Source organism: Hevea brasiliensis, chromosome 4 (genome assembly GCF_030052815.1).
Source record: "Hevea brasiliensis isolate MT/VB/25A 57/8 chromosome 4, ASM3005281v1, whole genome shotgun sequence".
Classification (NCBI taxonomy): domain Eukaryota; kingdom Viridiplantae; phylum Streptophyta; class Magnoliopsida; order Malpighiales; family Euphorbiaceae; genus Hevea; species Hevea brasiliensis.
Genome location: NC_079496.1, coordinates 65642849 through 65666943, shown reverse-complemented (window position 1 = coordinate 65666943; position 24095 = coordinate 65642849). Strand labels below are relative to the sequence as shown.

Here is a 24095-nt window from a genome sequence, read left to right as displayed (position 1 = left end):
TTTCTGGACTGACCAAATCTACAGTGTTAGGAATAGTGACTGCAACTCACCTTTTGAATATGTTCTGGCCATAATTTGGGTTAGGTTTCTTCATGAAAGTTGTTGGCCTATATCTTAGCTTGTTACTAGTAAAATTTCAGGTCAATTGGACCTTTTTACACTAAGTTATGGCTAAATGACCAAATACTATTTATTTGGTCATTTTGCCCAGGTAGACTGCAGGTCACCTGGATTAGGGCAAACTTTTGGTCAACTTGGTTTGGTTTTCTGGGCATGGTTTCTTCATCAAAGTTGTGCCATTATGTGTCTAGTTTCATGTTCAGTTGGCCTTGCACCAATTGAACCTCTACAATTCAAGTAATTGCTGCCCAAACCTACTGGACTCATGTCCAATTCTACAGGTCACCAAGGGCAGCCACACCAAGCTCCAATCCCACTACACAATGCACTTCATTTTTTATTCAAACAATACCAAATGGTCACTAATTGACCATTAAAACCTACTTCCATCATCATATGGTCAAAGTCTCATTTTTCCACCCCAAACCCTAACTCAACATTATAAAACCAAGCATTATCATTACATTTATCAATTCACTTATTAGATACACATTAAAGGCAGCCATACTAGCTTGTTAGCTCCCCAAAAATCATCACCATATTACCCTAACCATGGCTGCCAAAATTTAGGGTTAGCATACCAATGGTATTTCATTAATTTTCTTTGTCATTTGCACACATTTATAGTTCTTAAACATGAATTTAAAGTGAAATTCAAGGTTTCAGTCACTAACCTCTATGGAGTGAGATTTCCCACTTGCTAGAATTCTTGTTTTCCTTTTCTTTTTGTTCCCAAAAGAATCTCCAAGATGTAAGAATACCTTTTTGTGTTGCTAGGTTAGGGTTTTGTTGGGTAGAAGTGAGTGAAAATCAAGCTTTGAAAGCTTGAAAATGGTTTGGCTATGGAGGAAGTTCACGGCAAGGAAGATGAAGAGAAGAGAAATCTGATTTTTGTTTCATTTTTCCAGCCCATTTGTCTCTTTTAAATAAGTTTATGCCATGTGTCCACATTGGGTTGGTTGGGAAAACTTTAATGACATCACTATGATGTCATAATGCCATTTTCTTTCATTTTCTCTCCATTTCTTGTCTAATTAATTTTAATTAAATTTTTAATAACATTTAATCATATTTTATGTTATATAAATTATTTATTTAACTGGACAAGTTGGCCAAAAATCATATCTAAACACGAAATGACCAAAATGCCCTTCGTTTCGCTTAACGGGCCAAAATTATCTGTACCAATTGAAAAATTTTTCTAAGCATTTCCTTTGCATTCTAATGCCATAAGAACCTCAATAACCCTTCTCTGGAGTCCCAATAATTATTTTATAATTTTTCCCTGGGTCTAGGGCTCCTAGTTGCGAGAACCGCAACTTCTCACTAGGTTACCCATCGCTAGGGCACCGGCTCATTTAACTTGGTTGTATTTTATTTCAAAAATTTTTCCTAAATTTTTCTTATTAATATTTGAGTTAATTATGGTTCCTCACTTTAGTTTAAATATTTTTCCGGATGTTCTAGCTGTCCGGACTGACACTGGTCGCCGGAACAGTAGAATGTACGGACTAGCTAAAATGAGGATGTTACAACTCTTCCCCTCTAACAAAAATTTCGTCCTCGAAATTTACCTGATGCAAACAATTGAGGGAACTGTTGCCTCATTATCTCTTCACTTTCCCAAGTTGCCTCTTCAGTGTTGTGGTGCCTCCAAAGCACTTTCACCAGTGGATTTGTTTATTCCTCAGTTCCTTCACTTCTCGAGCTAGGATCTATATAGGTTCTTCTGTATATGTCAAGTCCGGTTGGATTTCAATGTCTTCCATGGAAATGACATGTGAAGGGTCTGAGCGATATCTCCTCAGCATAGAAACATGGAATACATTGTGTATTTTATCCAGTTCTGGTGGTAAAGCTAGCCGATAGGCCACTGGTCCCACACGTTCAATGACTTTATATGGGCCAATGAACCTAGGGCTTAACTTACCCTTCCTTCCAAACCTCAGTACTTTCTTCCACGGTGAGACTTTGAGAAACACTTTATCACCAACTGCATACTCTATCTCTTTTCTCTTCAAGTCGGCATATGATTTCTGTCTATCTGAGGCAACCTTCAGGTTAGCTTTGATTATCTTCACTTTCTCCTCAGTCTGTTTCACCAGGTCTGATCCTACCAGCTTATCTTCGCCCAATTCAGTCCAACACACTGGGGTTCTACATTTTCTCCCATATAGTGCTTCATACGGAGCCATTTGAATGCTAGCTTGGTAGCTATTGTTATATGCGAATTATGCCAGTGGGAGATATCTATCCCAACTCCCCTTAAACTCAATGACACAACTCCTTAGCATATCCTCCAGGATCTATCACATAATTTACAGTGTTACTATCATTTCAGTGTATTAACTATGAAAATTCAAGTAGTTCTTAGGTTTACCTGGATTACTCGTTCTAACTGTCCATCCGTCTAGGGATGAAAAGTTATGCTAAAGCGGAGTTGTGTGCCCAAGGCTTCTTGTAACTTTTTCTAGAATCTCGAGGTAAACCTTGGATCTCGGTCAGATATGATGGAAAGTGGGATTCCATGCAATCTAACTATCTCACTGATATACAATTCTGCTAGCTTCTCCAGTGAGTAGTCGGTCTAATCGCGAGAAAATGTCTTGACCGTTAATCTATTCACTATCACCCATACTGCATCATGCTTCTTCTGGGTGAGAGGTAGACCACTAATAAAATCCATAGTGACCCGATCCCATTTCCATTCAGGTATGCTTATAGGCTGTAGCAATCCTGATGGAACTTGATGTTTTGCTTTAACTTGCTGACATGTCAAACACTTAGTCACATAGTCAGCTATATCCCTCTTAATACTAGGCCACCAATAATGAGGCTTCAAATCATTATACATTTTCGTGCTTCCTGGGTGCATAGCATAAACACTAGTGTGTGCTTCTTTCAGAATACTAGTCTTCAGTTCCCCATCATCTGGTACACACACTCTTCCTCTGTAGTACAGACACCCATCTGCTTTCACCTCATATTCAGTTTCCTTTCCCTCTGAAATGTTACCCACATTGGCTATTAATTTTTCATCTGCTCTCTGTCCATCTTGTATCTGCTGTAGCAGGGTTGGCCTCACTTGCAACTCAGCCAAAATAGCTCCATCTTGAGCTAAGGACAGACTGGCATTTAGTGATTTTAAAGCTGTGATGGACTTCCTACTTAAAGCATCAGCAACTACATTTGCGTTCCCAGAATGATAATCTATCACACAATCATAGTCTTTTAGGAACTCAATCCATCGCCTCTGTCTGAGGTTGAGCTCCTTCTGGGTTGTCAAGTATTTCAGACTTTTGTGGTCTGTGTAAATGTAGCACTTTTCACCATACAAGTAATGCCTCCATATCTTCAGTGCGAAGATAATTGCTGCAAGTTCTAGATCATGGGTAGGGTAATTCTGTTCATGTGGCCTTAGCTGCCTGGAAGCATAGGCGACCACCTTCCCCTCTTGCATCAATACACACCCTAACCCATTATGAGAGGCATCACTGTAGATCACAAAGTCTTTTCCTGACACTGGCTGTGTTAACACTGGTGCTTCTGTCAACATAGCCTTCAGCCTCTCAAAACTGGCTTGGCACTTGTCGTTCCAGCCAAATTTCACATTTTTGTGTAACAACTTGGTCATTGGAGCATCTATAAGAGAAAACCCCTTCACAAATCTTCTATAATACCCAGCTAGCCCCAAGAAACTTTTGACCTCAGTTGTATTTCTGGGAGGCTTCCATTCCATCATTGCTTCTATCTTTTTGGGATCCACTCTAATCCCCTAAGCTGATACTATGTGTCCAAGGAAAGAGATTTCACTCATCCAGAAGTCACACTTGGACAGCTTAGCATACAGCTTCTTTTCTCGCAGGGTTTGCAGAACAATCCTCAAATGTTCATCATGTTCTTCCCTGGTCTTGGAATACACCAAAATATCATCAATAAAGACCACTAAGTATGGATGGAAGATACGGTTCATAAGGTCCATAAATGCTGCTGGTGCATTTGTTAACCCAAATGGCATCAAATTCATAGTGCCCATACCAAGTTCTGAATGCAGTTTTTAACACATCTACATCCTTTACCCTTAACTGATGATACCCTGATCTGAGATCAATTTTTGAAAATACACCGGCTCCCTTCAAATGATCAAATAGATCGTCAATTCTAGGCAATGGATATTTATTCTTCATAGTTACTTTGTTCAACTGTAGGTAATCAATACACAATCTCAAAGTTCTATCCTTCTTCTTCACAAACAGCACCGGAGCTTCCCATGGTGACACACTGGGGTGTATAAACCCCTTATCAAGTAACTCCTGCAACTGGATTTTCAACTCCTTCAATTCAGTGGGTGCCATTCTATAAGGAGCAATAGAAATTGGTGCTGTACCCGGCATTACCTCAATAGCAAACTCGACTTCCCTTTCTGGTGGTAAACCAGGCAACTCTTTAGGAAATACATCTGGGAAGTCTCTTACTGTGGGTATATCACACAGGATTGGCTTAGCTTGCCTAGTATCAACCACGTGTGCTAGGTAAGCTTCATAGCCTTTTCTCATCAATCTTCTTGTAACTGTGGCTGAGATAACATTGAACAAGAAATCTGTCCTTTCACCCACAACAGTGATCTCATTAACCTCAGAAGTTTTCAGAGAAATCCTCTTCAATTTACAACTATTGCCTGATGATGTGACAACCAGTCCATTCCCAAAATCACATCAAACTCGTGGAAGGGCAACTCAATTAGGTCTGTCGAGAATTCATACCCCTGAATCCTCAACGGGCAACCCTTATACACCTTATTCACTACCACACTATGGCCTAGTGGATTTGTGACTAGAATGTCTTGATCACTCTCTTCTACTGGAATTCCCCTCTCTACGGGTAGTTTGATGCAAATGTAGGAATGAGTGGATCCTGGATCCACCAATACATGCGTAAAAGTGTTGTAGAGGGAAAATGTACCCCTGATAACAACCGGGGTCATCTTGCTCCTCCTGAGCTCTGATGGCAAAGGCCCTGGCAAGTATTCTAGTATCTGGCCTCTCAGCTGACTTGGATGCAGGTCTCAGTGGTGGACCAGCTGCCTCAGGTTTACCGGGCTTCCTACCCCTTTGTTGTGCAGGAACAGGTCTGTCAGTTTGTGTTGGAGCGACTGTAGTAGTCCTCTTCGGACAATTCTTGATCTGATGTTCTATCGATCCACACCGTAAGCATGCACCGGTCAATCACCAATAATCCCCATTATGCCACTTCTGATAGTACTGACAGGCAGAAGATGCTGGGGCTGGTCCCCTAAACACCGTCCCTAGAGAGCTGCCCTCTGATGGTGTGGACTGGCCTCTCCTAGGTGTGAAGCGTGGTGCAGGCCCCGAGGTGACCTAACCTGTGGTGGTCCTGAACTCTGAGTAGTAGGACCTTTACTCTTCTTACTGGGAGCAGAAAATGCACTGGACTAACTCGGACCCCTCTTCTGCTGTCTTTCCCTTTTATTTTGTTCATTTATTCGGACCCTTTCCACTTTTGATGCAGCATCTACCAATTTAGCAAAATCCATGATCTCCAATGCTGTGATCATGACTTTGATGTTGTCATTGAGCCCTTCTTCAAACCGTCTACACCTCTCTACCTCTGTAGGGACTATGTCCCTCCCATATCGGCTCAGTCTGACAAACTCATGCTCATACTCAACCACTGACAATTGCCTCTATCTCAGACTGATAAATTCTCTTCTTCGCTCTTCTAAATACACCTTGCTAACATATTTCTTCCTAAACTCTATGAGGAAGAATTCTAAGGTGATCCGTTCAGGTTACACCTCACTGGTTACTGTGTCCCACCACTGATATGCATCATCCTGAAGTAGGGACACAGCACCCACCAGGTTCTGCTCGGGGGTGCAGTTTAGCTATTTCAACACTCTGATGGTTCTATCCAACCATTTTTATGCGGTCATGGGATCATCCTTGCTCTTCCCAAAGAAATCTACAGCCCCATGCTTTCTCAATTTCTCCAGATGGGACTTCTGTGGTACTGGTGGAGGTTGTGGCTGTGGTTGTGGTGGTGGAATTGCCCCCATCATTTGCCGTTAGAATTCAATCATTTGCTGAAATAGGGCAAACTGAGGTTGGGCAGGTGCCTCAGCTACTGGTGGAGCAAATTCTCCCCTGCCCCCAGATTTAGCTCTGGGTGGAGCACGATTCTCCACCTCTTCCTCAACTGCTCTTTGTGAAGCAGGATCCATATCCTATTCAAAATAAGAAAACAAACAGATCTGTATCAGTATCACCTCAACATTTACACATGCAATGCAATGGTATGCACTCTATCTACGCCTAGAAACGCCTAAACCGATGCTCTGATATCACTAAATATGATACCCCTTTCCCATCTATAGTGTAGCCAAGCAAGTTATGCCACTCAGTGTGCCGGAGCACCAATTTATGTTTCTATTACAATTTATCCCTTTTCATTCTTTTATTTTCAATTTTTGATAAATCTGAATTTTTTCGCAAATTTTATAAAAAATCCGGCAGAGTGCCGGCTGTAAATTGGAAAAATAGTTCTTCTGAACCTGTTTAAAAACACTTCCAATATAATTTCCAAATCAAAACTCCATTATACACATTCCAAGTCAATCTCTCTCAATCTCAAATCACAATACTATTTTCAAAACTTTTCTGTTCACTTCATCACTTAAAGCATATTCATAAATATTTCTCAATATTTCATTTATCAACATACATTATACAGAAAATTTCGATAACATGAAATTTCATATATTTACATTATTACATAATTACAAGAGTTTATAGTTACAATCCAAAACTAATACAAAATGTAAAATACAAAATGCTACCCAAAATCCTAATGTCATGCAGTGCAGAATGTGAGGTGACTCTGGACTTCGGATGCAGCTTTGAATGCTCACCCTGTCTGATGTCTACTAGGCTCCCCAGCTAGGTCTCTAGTACCTGCGCCTGGCAAAAGCGACGCGCTAAGCAATTCTGCTTAGTGATGACAATATAAAATAAAATAAAATATAATAAAAATAAGTATGCGGAATATATGTTTTCATTTTTGGGTAGACTTAATTTCTGGTATTTATTGCAGTATTATTCGATTAAAATTTGGTAAAAATTTATTATCATTACCCTAGTAAATCATACTAGTTGACTGGACTGGATAAACGGGTAAACTGGCACTGGGTACTAAGTACCTCGGACCATCACACCATCGGTCACATTGTGTCTTCCGGTGTGTAACAAAACAGCTAATAAACTGTAATAATTATCAGGGTTAAAACCCAAGTATATCAACTCAAATAACATAGCCAAAGGCTATTATGTCACAGAATGGCATGGGAAGCCATGAAACATAGAATGGCATGAAGCCATATGCAGTACTGCTAACAGAACCCTATTGGCATGCCAAGCTATCCAAACCAATCTTGTTAGGTATACTAGGGCATATTACACTTTTAAATTTCACAATTTTTGAATTTCAAGTTTCAATGTTACTATTCATTTAATAGTCAACTAAAATGTTGACTTTTGCATAGACAATAGGTACATTGGTTTTAATACTCCCAACATACCACATTTTGCATTCAAATTTTGTTGGTATTGGTTGCCAATACCATTTCCAAGTTTAATGTTAATTGGACAGAATTTTCAGTTTTCATGCTTTGTGTTTACTATTCCATTAGTCATTTTTGCAGTGGGAATTTGGCAAACTGATCAACATAAAACTTGTTCCTTATTTTGTCTAGTTGCATTTCTTTTTTTGAATCACTCCATTTAGAGTTTTGTAACTCTAGTTATGGCCCAAAAACCACAACTGGCTGGATTGAAATTTTGTCTAGAATTTCTGGACTGACCAAATCTACAGTGTTAGGAATAGTGACTGCAACTCACCTTTTGAATATGTTCTGGTCGTAATTTGGGTTAGGTTTCTTCATGAAAGTTGTTGGTCTATATCTTAGCTTGTTGCTGGTAAAATTTCAGGTCAATTGGACCTTTCTACACTGAGTTATGGCCAAATGACCAAATACTGTTTATTTGGTCATTTTACCCAGGCAGACTGCAGGTCACCCGGATTAGGGCAAACTTTTGGTCAACTTGATTTGGTTTTTTGGGCATGGTTACTTCACCAAAGTTGTGTCATTATGTGTCTAGTTTCATGTCCAATTGTCCTTGCATCAATTGAACCTCTACAATTCAAGTTATTGCTGCCCAAACCTGCTGGACTCATGTCCAATTCTGCAGGTCACCAAGGGCAGCCACACCAAGCTGCAATCCCACTACACAATGCACTTCATTTTTTATTCAAACAATACCAAATTGTCACTAATTGACCATTAAAACCTAATTCCATCATCACATGGTCAAAATCTCATTTTTCCACCCCAAACCCTAACTCAACATTACAAAACCATGCATTATCTTTGCATTTATCAATTCACTTATGAGATACACATTAAGGGCAGCCATACTAGCATGTTAGCTTCCCAAAAATCATCACCATATTACCCTAACCATAGCTGCCAAAATTTAGGGTTAGCATACGAATGGTATTTCATCAAATTTCTTTGTCATTTGCACACATTTATAGTTCTTAAACATGAATTTAAAGTGAAATTCAAGGTTTAGGTCACTAACCTCTATGGAGTGAGATTTACCACTTACTAGAATTCTTGTTTTCCTTTTCTTTTTATTCCCAAAAGAATCTCCAAGATGCAAGAACACTTTTTTGTGTTGCTAGGTTAGGGTTTTGTTGGGTAGAATTGAGTGTAACACTCCCGTTTGCATAGCCTGGTAGATTTCACTGTTCCGGTGACCGGTGTCGGTCCGGACAATTAATAGGATTAGGGCCACACTTAAGACAACTTGAGAAGCCATAAACATAAATAATTAGTAATGTTTAATTAGTTAACTACAAATAAGAAAAACAGAACATAAGAGGTTAAACGAGCCGAGAGTCACAGCGATGAGTGACCTCCTCGGGAACGACTGCGAAGTCGTTTTAAACTCAAATTTTGAACCGTAAAAAGTGACGCTGCGGTCCTTAGGACCCTCATGAACACAGTGGAAAAGAGAAAACCACGAAAAAGAACTGTTAAGCCAGTCAAATAATTAGGTCAGGGAGCCGGAAGAAATATTGGATTATTTGCAAACCGGGATGAACCGGCGAGGGGCAATTTGGTTAATTGACCCCGAGAGCTGACTCCTGACCTAACTGTCAAATAAAATCGGAGAAAAGAAAATTTCAGAATCGAGAATTAAATTAAAGAAATAATAGAAAAAAAATAAATAAATAAAAAAAAAAAAGGAAAGAGGTTGGAAAAGTCAAAAGTTATGACATCATGTATGATGTCATAACTAAATTAATAAATTGAATTAATTAATTTGGAATTAGTGGTCTTTCATAAGCAAAAACGTGTAAGGGAAAAACAAAAGAAAATCTCTTCTTCTTTCATCTTCCTTGCCACCCCATCTTCCTCCCAAGTTCCTCCATGAGTGGACTTCCATGTAAGCTTACTTTTAAGCTTAGTTTTCTTCACTTAATTCAAATAACTCCATTAAAAACCTCCCTAGAGCTTATTGTTACAACTTGAGAAGAGGATTACAAGAAGAAGGAAGAGTTAAAGATAGGGTTTTGAAGCTTTAACAAAAGGTTAGTATGTTAAATTGTTACTTTTCCATTCAAATGCATGTTTAGGTAATTAAGTGAGCTAATAACTTGATTTAAATGAAACAAATATGGGGAAAGAATTAAATTGAAATTTTGGGCAGCTTGAGAGGAGTGTGGTTTGCATGAATATGATGCAATTGAGTGAGTTTAGAAGCTTTACTTGGTGAAATGATTAACATTAAAATTATTAGAAGTAGTTAAATGCAAGAGTTAGTGAGATTAAGGTTTCAATGCTAGGGTTTATGGACTAAAATTTGGAGAAATGCATAAATGGCATGTTTAACCTATTGTGACATGAAATAATGATCAATTAGGACCAAATAAATTGGATGGGAATGGTGGAAAAATTAGCTAAATTCGTAGGTCAATGGTCATGCTGCTGGCAGCATGACCAAACCCACTTTGAAGGACCAAAACTCAAATTTTACAAGCCTAATTGATATGCCACCAATTGGAGATGAAAATAGACATAAAAGAGCACAATTTTCATTAAGGAACCATGGCAAAAAACTGACCAAAACTTGGTGAAACAATTGACCAAAGTGAGTTGATTGCAGGCTGCCACTGCACAAAACTGACCAAATGAACAGTAACTGTTCATTTTGTCATAACTCGAGCTAGGTAGGTCAAATTGACCTGAAATTTTGCCAGCAATTAGATATGATATAGACCTAAAACTTTCATGAAGAACACCAACCCAAATTAGGCCATTAACTCATTCAAATCATTGAGCAAAGTTAAATTTACTGTACTGAAATTCTGCAGAATTTTCATTGAGCAGCAATGTTTGGAGGGCTATAACTCTCTCTAGAAAACTCGGATTTAGGCGATTCTTGAACCGATGGAAACCTAAGACATAGTACAACATTTCATATGAAGAAAGTGAGGCCAAATTATGAACTTAAGTTGATCAAACAATTGACCAAAGTTGGACCAAAAATCTGCCAGCACCTAAATTGCAGTATGAACAGTGCACGTGAACAGTAAACTTATTTTGGCCATAACTTGAGCTACAAAACTCCGATTGAGGTGATCCAAAAATGAGAATACACTTAAGACAATAAGGAACATTTTCTATGAAGGAAGTTTTATCAAATTCCAACAGTAGATCGACCAATGGAATAGTGCAACTTCGGAAAACTAAAACTGAAAATTGGCAATTTTGCCAAAATGACCTAAGCTTTAAACAAATGACCAAAACCAACAAGTTTGGTGACCAAAATGTGGTATGTGGGTGAAGTTGGAGTTCCCATACCTATTAAGCCTTAGAAAGTCAATAATTTGACTTGAATAGTGCAGTGAATAGTAACCCGAAACACAAAATTTCGAGAACGTCGAATTTAACACGTTAGAGTTAGGTAAATGTGAAGCTAAGTTTATTTTGAATTTATTTTAAGTTCTAGTACTGAAACATTGTAAAATTGTGTGTTTCAGTTGAAAAGAATATCGGGAAGGAACCCGAGGAACCGAGTCGAGGCTAAAGGACGACTCGTTTGAGGTTTGTGCACAATATTACTATGCTTTAAAAAAAAAAAAAATTCATTGATTAAATGAATGAAATATGCATTTTATTGTTGCTTTGAATTGTTGAAAGTATTGTGGCCTTACTTATGATGTTTTGATTCAAATTGTGAAATTTATGGTGTATATTTGAAATGACAATGTTTAGCAAATTGTTAAGATAAGTTTTTAAACCACAGTATCATGACCATATATTTGAACACCTCACTAGCACGACTAGTGGGGGTAATGAGTTCAATTTTGATTCCTTCTGGAGAAGTGTTGAGGTGTGCCAGTAGAAGAGGATGTGAATGGATATCCATATATTTGAGCTAGCTAGCCTTGTGACATGATTTCTCTTTAGCCTCTGGCTATCGAGATTCATGTGATTTCTCTTAGCCTCTGGCTATTGAGATTCTATTTGTTTCGAATGGCATGATTTAACTGTGGGTTTTATGAAATGTGTTTTGATACTTTGAAATAAACTTGGTTTACATGTAAAATCTTACAATGCATGATTGTATTTAATTTTCATGTTTAATCAAATTTTTGAATGAATATGCTTTAAGTTTTGCATAAAGATTATTTTAGTATATTGTGCACCACTGAGTCTTAGTACTCAGCGATAGCTTTTATTCTTTGTCATGAGATACAGAGATTAGAGGAGCAGCAGATGAGGTGTGTGAAGTCATCGATTTGAAGCCTTGGTTATAATTTATACCCTAACTGTAAATACTTCTTTTGATGTATATATTGCACATAAATGTATGGACATGTAAAAATGGGTCTTGAGCAGCTTGTACACAAATTTGTATGAAGTTTGTAATAAAGTTTAGTTTGTGTTTCTTTTGATATAAATTTGTAAGGTTATGTATAAATTATTTTGTTTTTAATGAAATATGAATGATATTGATTGTGATATTTTGAGAATTATTGAACTTGTGAATTTTGATAAATTGATTGAGTTTGATTGTGAAACCAAGTAGTGGTTGAGAAAATCTTTTAGAAGTGCTTTACAATTATTCGAAGAACGGTTTTCTCAAAATACAGAGGAAACTCTGTCAAAATTTTTATCAAATTTGCGGAAAACTAAAATGGCCAAAAATATTAATTAGTTTTAATTTCAACTAAATGTTTTAAATACTCATTAGAAATGCTCACCACTTGTCAAAGATAAGAAAATTGTTTTAAAATCCCTTGTAGAGTACTTAATGAGTTATCGGTAGGTGAAGTTCGGTAGTTCATTAGGTATTCTACGGGATCATGTTATGCCTTACAGAGGGGTAAGGTGTGACATGTTTTAGTGGTATCAGAGCAAGTTTTTGAATTATGTTTTCAATTGTGAATTTGTGTCTTTTCTTTGTTAAGTACAACTGCTCAATGTCCATATTTGTTACATACAGTGCATTACATTATGAATATGATCTAACGGAGGGAAATCTCCTTGTGTTATTTGTTCAGGAGATACCCTAACTTCAGCTTGAAATGGAAGAAGGGGATCGCTCAGTTGAGCAGTCTGTTGAAGCTGAGGCACAAGGGGAAGCCCCAGCTTTACCGAATGTCAGTGGGTGGCACGACCCCACAAATGCCGCAAATTCCTGCACAGTTCGCACAGCAGATAGCGGCAATGTTTCAACAAATGGCTGGGGGTATGCCTGCTCAAGCTCCACCCCAACCACCTGTGGCACAACCACTGCCTCCAGCCAGACAATATGATAAATTATTGAAGTATGGGGCTGCAGAATTTAAGGGTACAGTAGACCCACTTGAGGCAGAGCAATGGCTTGAAAGAATGGACAGAGTATTTAAGAAGCTGCACTGCCAAGATGAATTAAAGCTTGAGTACTCTGTATCGCTACTGCAAGGGGATGCATATGATTGGTGGAAGACCATCCCCACGGCTTAGTGAACCACGATCTTGACACAGGATGACTTCATCAGAGAGTTCAGACAGAAATACATCCCAGATGCATATGTTGATCAGAAGTTACAAGAGTTTTTGAGTCTAAAACAAGGGAATAGATCAGTGGCAGAGTATGAGAGGGAGTTCTCCCGCCTGAGTCACTATGCGGAGAGTCTCCTTACTACCAGTAAAGCAAGATGCAAGAGATTTGAGACGGGTTTGAAGCCCAGCATACGGATGCAAGTTGTAGGATTTCGACACAGCAACTTCTCAGAACTTATGTCTCAAGCACTTGAACTGGAGAGAGTTGAAGCAGAAGCAAACCCAGTGAAGGAAAAAGTCGAGAAATTAGAAAAAGACAAGGGGGAAAAATCAGTTGAGCAGAGTTCTGGTGCTACCTCCGGAAAGAAAAAGAAGTTTAGTGGACCCAGCAGGGGTCGAGGTGGCAATTTGGCGAGGCAGATTTTTCAGTCGAGACCCCTAGGTCTGGTCAGATCAGCGAGGGTTCACATTCTCGCCCTGTGAGACTTGTGGCAAGATTCATGGGGGGGAATGTTATTGGGCCACTGGAGCCTGCTTTAACTGTGGAGGCAAGGGCCATATAGCTAAAGATTGTACTAGTGCTCCGAGATATGGTCCAGCTCCTACTACTGCCGAGGGATCTATTCAGAGTCCTGCTCCTAGAGGTTCACAGTCTGTTGGCAGAGGAAGAGGCAGAGGTAGATGCACTTTGCGCGATCGAGGCACGCGATTGGTCGATCTGCACAAGGAAGTGCGTCGGCCCAGTCTACGATGAGACAGCGAGAAGAGGCTGAAACTTCTGATGTGGTAGCTGGTACATTCTCTATCTCTGGTCAAGATGTATTTGTGTTGTTTGATCCGGGTTCAACCCATTCATATGTTAGTGCTAGCATAGTCAATTCACTTGCTGTTCTATGTGTGCAAATGGGTTTTGAAGTGCTAGTAACTAGTCCGTTAGGACAAGAGGTCCGGGTCAACAGAATCTATAGAGACTGTCCTTTGGTGATCCAAGGACATGTTTTCTGTCGGACTTGATTGAAATGCCCTTGAGAGTATGATATCATCTTGGGCATGGATTGGTTAGCGGGCATCACGCCATGATTGGATGGCGAAGACAGTCACTTTTGGTCTCCTTTGTACGGTGATGTGGTAATACATGGGGAGAGGCATTTACTGCCATCAAACATCATTTCGGCTGCACTAGCCAGAAGAATGATCAGAAAGGGGTGTGAAGCATACTTGGCACATGTGATAGACACCCAAGTGGGGAGTCCAGCACTAAGGGACATCCCTACGATATGTGACTTTCCGGATGTGTTTCCTGATGAACTGCCAGGATTACCTCCAGAAAGAGAGGTGCAGTTTGAGATTAATGTTATGCCTGGTGTGGACCCAATCTCCATAACGCCATATAGAATGGCACCTGCATTGAAAGAGTTGAAAGTGCGATTGCAAGAAGCGCTTGACAAGGGCTTCATCCGCCTAGTGTGTCACCTTGGGAGCGCCCGGTATTGTTTGTAAAGAAGAAGGATGGCACTCTCGGTTATGCATTGATTATCGGCGATTGAATAAGGTGACAATAAAGAATAGATATCCATTACCCGCATTGATGACTTGTTTGATCGGTTGAGTGCGGTATGTTCTCTAAAATTGACCTGAGATCAGGTTATTATCAGCTGAAAGTACAAGAGCAAAGTATTTCTAAAACTGCCTTCAGAACCCGCTATGGCCATTATGAGTTCCTAGTTATGCCATTCGGGTTAACTAATGCTCCGGCTGCTTTTATGGATCTGATGAACACTATCTTCAGACCATACCTCGACCAGTTTGTTGTGGTATTCATAGATGATATATTGGTCTATTCGAGGAATGCAGAAGAGCATGATAGACATCTGCGGATTGTACTACAGACTTTGAGAGAGAAACAGCTATATGCCAAATTGTCGAAGTGTGAATTTTGGCTGAAAGAAATATCTTTCTTGGGGCATGTAGTATCAGAAGAGGGCATTAAGGTAGATCCAAGTAAGATTGAAGCTGTCCTTAATTGGAGGCCACCCAGAAATGTCACAGAAATTCGTAGTTTTCTGGGTTTAGCTGGATACTACCGTAGATTTGTGAAGGGATTCTCCATGTTGGCATCTCCATTGACCAAGCTGCTTAGAAAAGATGTAAAATTTCGTGGGACGGACAAATGCCCAAAGCTTTAATGAATTGAAGAGATGTTTGACAGAGGCTCCAGTCTTGACTTTACCTACACCGGGTAAAGAATATACAGTTTACAGCGATGCTTCTCATAATGGGTTAGGTTGTGTGTTGATGCAAGATCGAAATGTCATTGCCTATGCATCACGCCAGCTAAAACCGCATGAGAGGAATTATCCGACACATGACTTGGAGCTTGCAGCTATAATGTTTGCTCTTAAGATCTGGAGACATTATTTGTATGGGGAGAAATGTTACATCTACACAGATCATAAGAGTTTGAAGTATTTGGGCACCCAGAAAGAGTTGAATTTGAGACAGAGGAGATGGTTAGAGTTGATAAAAGACTATGATTGTCTGATAGACTATCAGCCAGGGAAAGCTAATGTTGTGGCTGTCGCCCTAAGTCGCAAGACTATGGCGAGTCTCTGAGTTACTCCTTTGTCTTTGGTACATGAGTTAAGATCATTGCATGCCGGCTTAGAGATTAATGATGAGGGGCGCAATTTGTTGCATGGCATGTACAACAAGATTGATTGATCGGATCGTAATGGTCGCTCGAATGATCATAAATATCGGTGATGGAAGAAGTCCGGCAGGCAAGAAACCGTAATTCTCACTCGGAGATGATGGTCTATTGCTACACCGAGCGTAATGTGTGTTCCTAATGATGTTGAATTGAGGAGGATCATTTTAAAGGAAGCACATGAGTCTCCTTTTGCCATGCACCACTGGTGGTACAAAAATGTATAGAGGGCTAAAGGAGCATTCTTGGTGGATGGGTATGAAGAGAGATGTGGCGAGTTTGTATCCAAATGCCTAACTTGTCGCAAGTGAAGGCGAGCATCAAGTACCCTGGTTGTTACATCCACTACCAATACCAGTGGAAATGGGAGAGAATAACGATGGATTTTGTGATGGGACTTGAGGACACGTAAGAGTCATGATGCGATTTGGGTCATTGTTGTGTGATGACTAAATCTGCTCATTTTCTGCGATCGGATGGACTACGATTTAGAAAGATTGGCCAAGTTATACATCGATGAGATTGTGAGATTGCATGGAGTGCCGGTATCTATCGTGTCGACAGAGATCCTAGGTTCACTTCTAGATTCGGGGTAGTCTTGAGAGCCCTAGGAACTAGATTGAACTTCGATCGCATTCCACCCACGCATGCATGGCCACCGAGAGGGTCATTCAGATCTTGGAGGACATGCTACGGGCTTGTGTGATTGAGTTTGAGGGTAGTTGGGATACACACTTGCCTTTGATTGAGTTTGCTTATAACAACAGCTATCAATCAAGCATTGGGATGCCTCCATATGAAGCTTTGTATGGCAGAAAATGTAGAACCCCGTTGTGTTGGGATGACGTGGGTGAAAGAAAGATGATTGGACCCGAAATTGTTCAGCAAACTGAGGAGAAAATCCGGGTGATCAAAGATCGACTTAAAGCTGCATCAGATCGTCAGAAGTCCTACATTGATTTGAAGAGAAGGGATATTGAATATGCAGTGGGTGAGAAAGTTTTCCTCAAGGTTTCTCCTTGGAAGAGGATTATGAGATTCGGCAGAAAGGGGAAACTGAGTCCTCGTTTTATCGGGCCATATGAGGTTCTGGAAAGAGTGGGTCCTTTGGCATATCGTTTGGCACTACCTCCAGAGTTGGAGAAGATACATAATGTCTTCCATGTGTCTATGTTGAGGAGATATCGATCAGACCCATCTCATGTACTACCAGTAGAAGAAATAGAAGTGAATCCAGACCTCACATATGAAGAAGAACCCATAAAGATTCTGGCTTATGAGGTGAAGCAGCTACGGAATAAGCAGATACCGTTGGTAAAAGTCTTTGTGGAACCATCATTCGGGCCAAGAAGCTACTTGGGAACGAGAGGAGGACATGAGGAGACAACACCCACAGCTGTTCAGAGATTGATACCAGGTAAAATTTCGAGACGAAATTTATTTAAGAGGGGGAGAATTGTAACACCCCCGTTTGCATAGCCTGGTAGATTTCACTGTTCCGGTGACCGGTGTCGGTCCGGACAATTAATAGGATTAGGGCCACACTTAAGACAACTTGAGAAGCCATAAACATAAATAATTAGTAATGTTTAATTAGTTAACTACAAATAAGAAAAACAGAACATAAGAGGTTAACGCAGCCGAGAGTCACAGATGAGTGACCTCCTGAACGCATCGCAAGTCGTTTTAAACTCAAATTTTGAACCGTAAAAAGTGACGCCTGCGGTCCTTAGGACCCTCATGAACACAGTGGAAAAGAAAACCACGAAAAGAAGCGTTAAGCCAGTCAAATAATTAGGTCGAGCCGGAAGAAATATTGGATTATTTGCAAACCGGATGAACCGCGAGGGCAATTTGGTTAATTGACCCGAGAGTGACTCTGACCTAATCACAAATAAAATCGGAGAAAAGAAAATTTCAGAATCGAGAATTAAATTAAAGAAATAATAGAAAAAAAATAAATAAAAAAAAAAAAAGGAAAGAGGTTGGAAAAGTCAAAAGTTATGACATCATGTATGATGTCATAACTAAATTAATAAATTGAATTAATTAATTTGGAATTAGTGGTCTTTCATAAGCAAAAACGTGTAAGGGAAAAACAAAAGAAAATCTCTTCTTCTTTCATCTTCCTTGCCACCCCATCTTCCTCCCAAGTTCCTCCATGAGTGGACTTCCATGTAAGCTTACTTTTAAGCATAGTTTTCTTCACTTAATTCAAATAACTCCATTAAAAACCTCCCTAGAGCTTATTGTTACAACTTGAGAAGAGGATTACAAGAAGAAGGAAGAGTTAAAGATAGGGTTTTGAAGCTTTAACAAAAGGTTAGTATGTTAAATTGTTACTTTTCCATTCAAATGCATGTTTAGGTAATTAAGTGAGCTAATAACTTGATTTAAATGAAACAAATATGGGGAAAGAATTAAATTGAAATTTTGGGCAGCTTGAGAGGAGTGTGGTTTGCATGAATATGATGCAATTGAGTGAGTTTAGAAGCTTTACTTGGTGAAATGATTAACATTAAAATTATTAGAAGTAGTTAAATGCAAGAGTTAGTGAGATTAAGGTTTCAATGCTAGGGTTTATGGACTAAAATTTGGAGAAATGCATAAATGGCATGTTTAACCTATTGTGACATGAAATAATGATCAATTAGGACCAAATAAATTGGATGGGAATGGTGGAAAAATTAGCTAAATTCGTAGGTCAATGGTCATGCTGCTGGCAGCATGACCAAACCACTGAAGGACCAAAACTCAAATTTTACAAGCCTAATTGATATGCCACCAATTGGAGATGAAAATAGACATAAAAGAGCACAATTTTCATTAAGGAACCATGGCAAAAAACTGACCAAAACTTGGTGAAACAATTGACCAAAGTGAGTTGATTGCAGGCTGCCACTGCACAAAACTGACCAAATGAACAGTAACTGTTCATTTTGTCATAACTCGAGCTAGGTAGGTCAAATTGACCTGAAATTTTGCCAGCAATTAGATATGATATAGACCTAAAACTTTCATGAAGAACACCAACCCAAATTAGGCCATTAACTCATTCAAATCATTGAGCAAAGTTAAATTTACTGTACTGAAATTCTGCAGAATTTTCATTGAGCAGCAATGTTTGGAGGGCTATAACTCTCTCTAGAAAACTCGGATTTAGGCGATTCTTGAACCGATGGAAACCTAAGACATAGTACAACATTTCATATGAAGAAAGTGAGGCCAAATTATGAACTTAAGTTGATCAAACAATTGACCAAAGTTGGACCAAAAATCTGCCAGCACCTAAATTGCAGTATGAACAGTGCACGTGAACAGTAAACTTATTTTGGCCATAACTTGAGCTACAAAACTCCGATTGAGGTGATCCAAAAATGAGAATACACTTAAGACAATAAGGAACATTTTCTATGAAGGAAGTTTTATCAAATTCCAACAGTAGATCGACCAATGGAATAGTGCAACTTCGGAAAACTAAAACTGAAAATTGGCAATTTTGCCAAAATGACCTAAGCTTTAAACAAATGACCAAAACCAACAAGTTTGGTGACCAAAATGTGGTATGTGGGTGAAGTTGGAGTTCCCATACCTATTAAGCCTTAGAAAGTCAATAATTTGACTTGAATAGTGCAGTGAATAGTAACCCGAAACACAAAATTTCGAGAACGTCGAATTTAACACGTTAGAGTTAGGTAAATGTGAAGCTAAGTTTATTTTGAATTTATTTTAAGTTCTAGTACTGAAACATTGTAAAATTGTGTGTTTCAGTTGAAAAGAATATCGGGAAGGAACCCGAGGAACCGAGTCGAGGCTAAAGGACGACTCGTTTGAGGTTTGTGCACAATATTACTATGCTTTAAAAAAAAAAAAAAATTCATTGATTAAATGAATGAAATATGCATTTTATTGTTGCTTTGAATTGTTGAAAGTATTGTGGCCTTACTTATGATGTTTTGATTCAAATTGTGAAATTTATGGTGTATATTTGAAATGACAATGTTTAGCAAATTGTTAAGATAAGTTTTGAAACCACAGTATCATGACCATATATTTGAACACCTCACTAGCACGACTAGTGGGGGTAATTAGTTTCGAATTTTGATTCCTTCTCTGGAGAAGTGTTGAGGTGTGCCAGTAGAAGAGGATGTGAATGGATATCCATATATTTGAGCTAGCTAGCCTTGTGACATGATTTCTCTTTAGCCTCTGGCTATCGAGATTCATGTGATTTCTCTTAGCCTCTGGCTATTGAGATTCTATTTGTTTCGAATGGCATGATTTAACTGTGGGTTTTATGAAATGTGTTTTGATACTTTGAAATAAACTTGGTTTACATGTAAAATCTTACAATGCATGATTGTATTTAATTTTCATGTTTAATCAAATTTTTGAATGAATATGCTTTAAGTTTTGCATAAAGATTATTTTAGTATATTGTGCACCACTGAGTCTTAGTACTCAGCGATAGCTTTATTCTTTGTCGCAGATCTGAGATTAGAGGAGCAGCAGATGAGTCTTGAGGTGTGTGAAGTCATCAGTTTGAAGCCTTGGGTATAATTTATACCCTAAGCTGTAAATACTTCTTTTGATGTATATATTGCACATAAATGTATGGACATGTAAAAATGGGTCTTGAGCAGCTTGTACACAAATTTGTATGAAGTTTGTAATAAAGTTTAGTTTGTGTTTCTTTTGATATAAATTTGTAAGGTTATGTATAAATTATTTTGTTTTTAATGAAATATGAATGATATTGATTGACAGTATTTTGAGAATTATTGAACTTGTGAATTTTGATAAATTGATTAAGTTTGATTGTGAAACCGAAGTAGTGGTTGAGAAAATCTTTTAGAAGTGCTTTTTACAGGTATTCGAAGAACGGTTTTCTCAAAATACAGAGGAAACTCTGTCAAAATTTTTATCAAATTTGCGGAAAACTAAAATGGCCAAAAATATTAATTAGTTTTAATTTCAACTAAATGTTTTAAATACTCATTAGAAATGCTCACCACTTGTCAAAGATAAGAAAATTGTTTTAAAATCCCTTGTAGAGTACTTAATGAGTTATCGGTAGGTGAAGTTCGGTAGTTCATTAGGTATTCTACGGGATCATGTTATGCCTTACAGAGGGGTAAGATGTGACAGAAAATCAAGCTTTGAAAGCTTGAAAATGGTTTGGCTATGGAGGAGGTTCACGGCAAGGAAGATGATGAGAAGAGAAATCTGATTTTTGTTTCTTTTTTCCAGCTTATTTGTCTCTTTTAAATAAGTTTATGCCATGTGTCCATATTGGGTTGGTTGGGAAAACTTTAATGACATCACTATGATGTCATAATGCCATTTTCTTTCATTTTCTCTCCATTTCTTGTCTAATTAATTTCAATTAAATTTTTAACAACATTTAATCATATTTTATGTTATATAAATTATTTATTTAACTGGATAAGTTAGCAAAAAATCATCTCTGAAGACAAAATGACCAAAATACCCTCCGTTTGGCTTAACGGGCCAAAATTGTCTGTACCGATTGTAAAATTTTTCTAAGCATTTCCTTTACATTTTAATGCCATAAGAACCTCAATAACCCTTCTCTGGAGTCCCAATAATTATTTTATAATTTTTTCCTCGAGTCTAGGGCTCCTAGTTGCGAGAACCGCAACTTCTCACTAGGTTACCCATCGCTAGGGCACCGGCTCATTTAACTTGGTTATATTTTATTTCAAAAATTTTTCCTAAATTTTTCTTATTAATATTTGAGTTAATTATGGTTCCTTACTTTAGTTTAAATATTTTTCCGGACGTTCTAGCTGTCCTGACCGACACTGGTTACCGGAATAGTGGAATGTACTGACTAGCTAAAGTGAGGATGTTACACAACTGCTCATGACCAGTTTATACATATACATATATTTACATACACCAAAATAAATATTACAATCAGGGTATAAAATATACCCGATAAAATTTCAGGGATGTGGCTCCAAGATCCTCAGCTGCTCCTCTAGTCTCTATATCTGTGACAGTAATAACAGCCATTGCTGAGTACTATGACTCAGTGGTGCACAACATAATAAAATAATATTTTATGTATAATTCAAATCACATTTATTCAAATATTAAACTGAAGATGAAAAACAGATACAAAACATGATTTATAAATTTTTAGTCCAAACAATCTCATTTAGGAAATCTCAAAACGAATTTTATAAAAACACACAGTTATATCATGCCATTCAGAACAATATTCATCTTAATAGCCGGAGGCTTATGAGAAATCACAAGGCTAGCTAGCTCAAACTATGGGTACCCATCTAATTTCTTCCTTTACTGGCACACACCTCAACACTTCAGCCAGAGAGGGAATCAAAATTCAAAACTATTTCCTCCCACTAATCATGCTAGTGAGGTATTCAAATATATGGTCATGATATTGTGGTTTCAAAACTATCTTAATAATTTATCAAACATTTACTGACAATTAAATCACATATCATCAAATTTCCAACAATTCAGATCAAAAGCATAGTGTACATTTCAATCATCATTTTGCAAAATAAGTAAACCACAAATCATTTCATGCACTTTACAAAGGAATTTTAAAGGATATTTATGTTGTGCACAAACCTTATGCAAGTCGCCTCTTGGCCTTGACTCGATGCCTCGGGTTCTTTCTCGGTATTTTTTTCAACTGAAACACACAATTTTATAGTGTTTCAGTATCATAATTTATCATAAGTCCAAAACTAAATTTAAATCTATTTATCTCTAGCTTAAATATGCTAAACTTGATGTTCATTAAAATTTACACTTCGGGGTTACTATTCAAGATATTATTCAAGTCAAATTGTTGACTTTCTCATGCTTAATGGGTATAGGGATTTTAATTTCACCCACATACCACATTTTGGTTACCTAATTTTTTGGTTTTGGTTGTTTCCTCAAATCTTATATCTCTTAGGTGAAATTTTCAAAATTTTAGATTTGGTGTCCTATTTTGCACTGTTCCGTTAGTCAAGTTGCTGTGGTAATTTAGCTAAGTTTTCTTCATAGAAGTTGTTCCTTATTGTCTTAAATTTATTTCCCTTTTTTAATCACTCCATTTGGAGTTTTGTAGCCCAAGTTATGGCCATTTGAACATGGCTGGCCGGATTTGGTGTTACCCAGAATTTTGGGCATTTCCTAGATTTTGGCAATTTTTGTACATTGACTGCAGGTGAGTTTTTAGACAGGTTATGATCAAAATTCGAGTTTATTTTCTTCATGCAAGTTGTAGGGCTATATCTCATATTTCTATCGGTATAAAATTCAAGTCATTTGGACCTTCCTAGACCAAGTTATGGTCTACGTAACTACTGTTCATTTAGTCATTTTTTTACAGGTCAGTGTGCCTAATTCCGGATTTGGCCTAATTGTTCACTAAGTTATGGCCATTTTCTGGGCATGATTCCTAAATGAAAAATGTGCCATTTTGTGTCTAGTTTCATTCTCAATTGGCCTCATACTAATTGGGTTGGTAAATTTTCAGTTTTGGTCCCTAAAAGGGACCTAGGTCAAGCTGCCTGCAGACTGACCCTAACCAATCCGATTTGAAACTTGTTTCCAACAATTCATACACACCACAAATGGTCACAATTGACCATTTCTCAACTCAAATAAGGTCAACTACATCAATTGACCAATTCTCAAATTTTTTTCCAATTTTTTTCACATGCTCAAAACCCTAATTACATAAAGTTCAATGTAATGCATTCAAAGTGCACATTCATGATCTATACACCTAATTCACCTCAAATAACCATTCAAATACCTCAAACTCATTCATTTTAAACCCTAACCCTAGCTGGACAAAATTCCTGTTTGGTCCCCCAAGGATAGTTTTTGTTTGATTTTACAAAATTTCTAAGTTTATTAAAGCATATGTGTATGAATTTTAAAGAAAAACTAAGTGATTGATGACTAACCTCTTTCTTTGAATTTCAAATCTTCAATCTCTATTTTTCCTCCTTCCTTTTCTTGATCAATCACCTTCTCAAGTTGGTCTAACAAGTTTTAATGGGGAAATTTGGGGAAAAAGTGAGGTTTAATAGGGGTTTGCAAGCTTGAACTCAAGCTTCCATGGAGGTTTTTCAA

The 24095-nt window shown here is 38.0% G+C and overlaps 1 long non-coding RNA gene across 1 annotated transcript; it reads left to right on the top strand.

The window, feature by feature from the left end:
* The first annotated feature begins 9493 nt into the window (after positions 1-9493).
* Positions 9494-11984, top strand: LOC131179057 (uncharacterized). The gene is made up of 3 exons (XR_009148061.1): positions 9494-9792; positions 11245-11308; positions 11960-11984. It is a non-coding gene; the product is annotated as an uncharacterized LOC131179057 (long non-coding RNA).
* The last annotated feature ends 12111 nt before the right edge of the window (positions 11985-24095 follow it).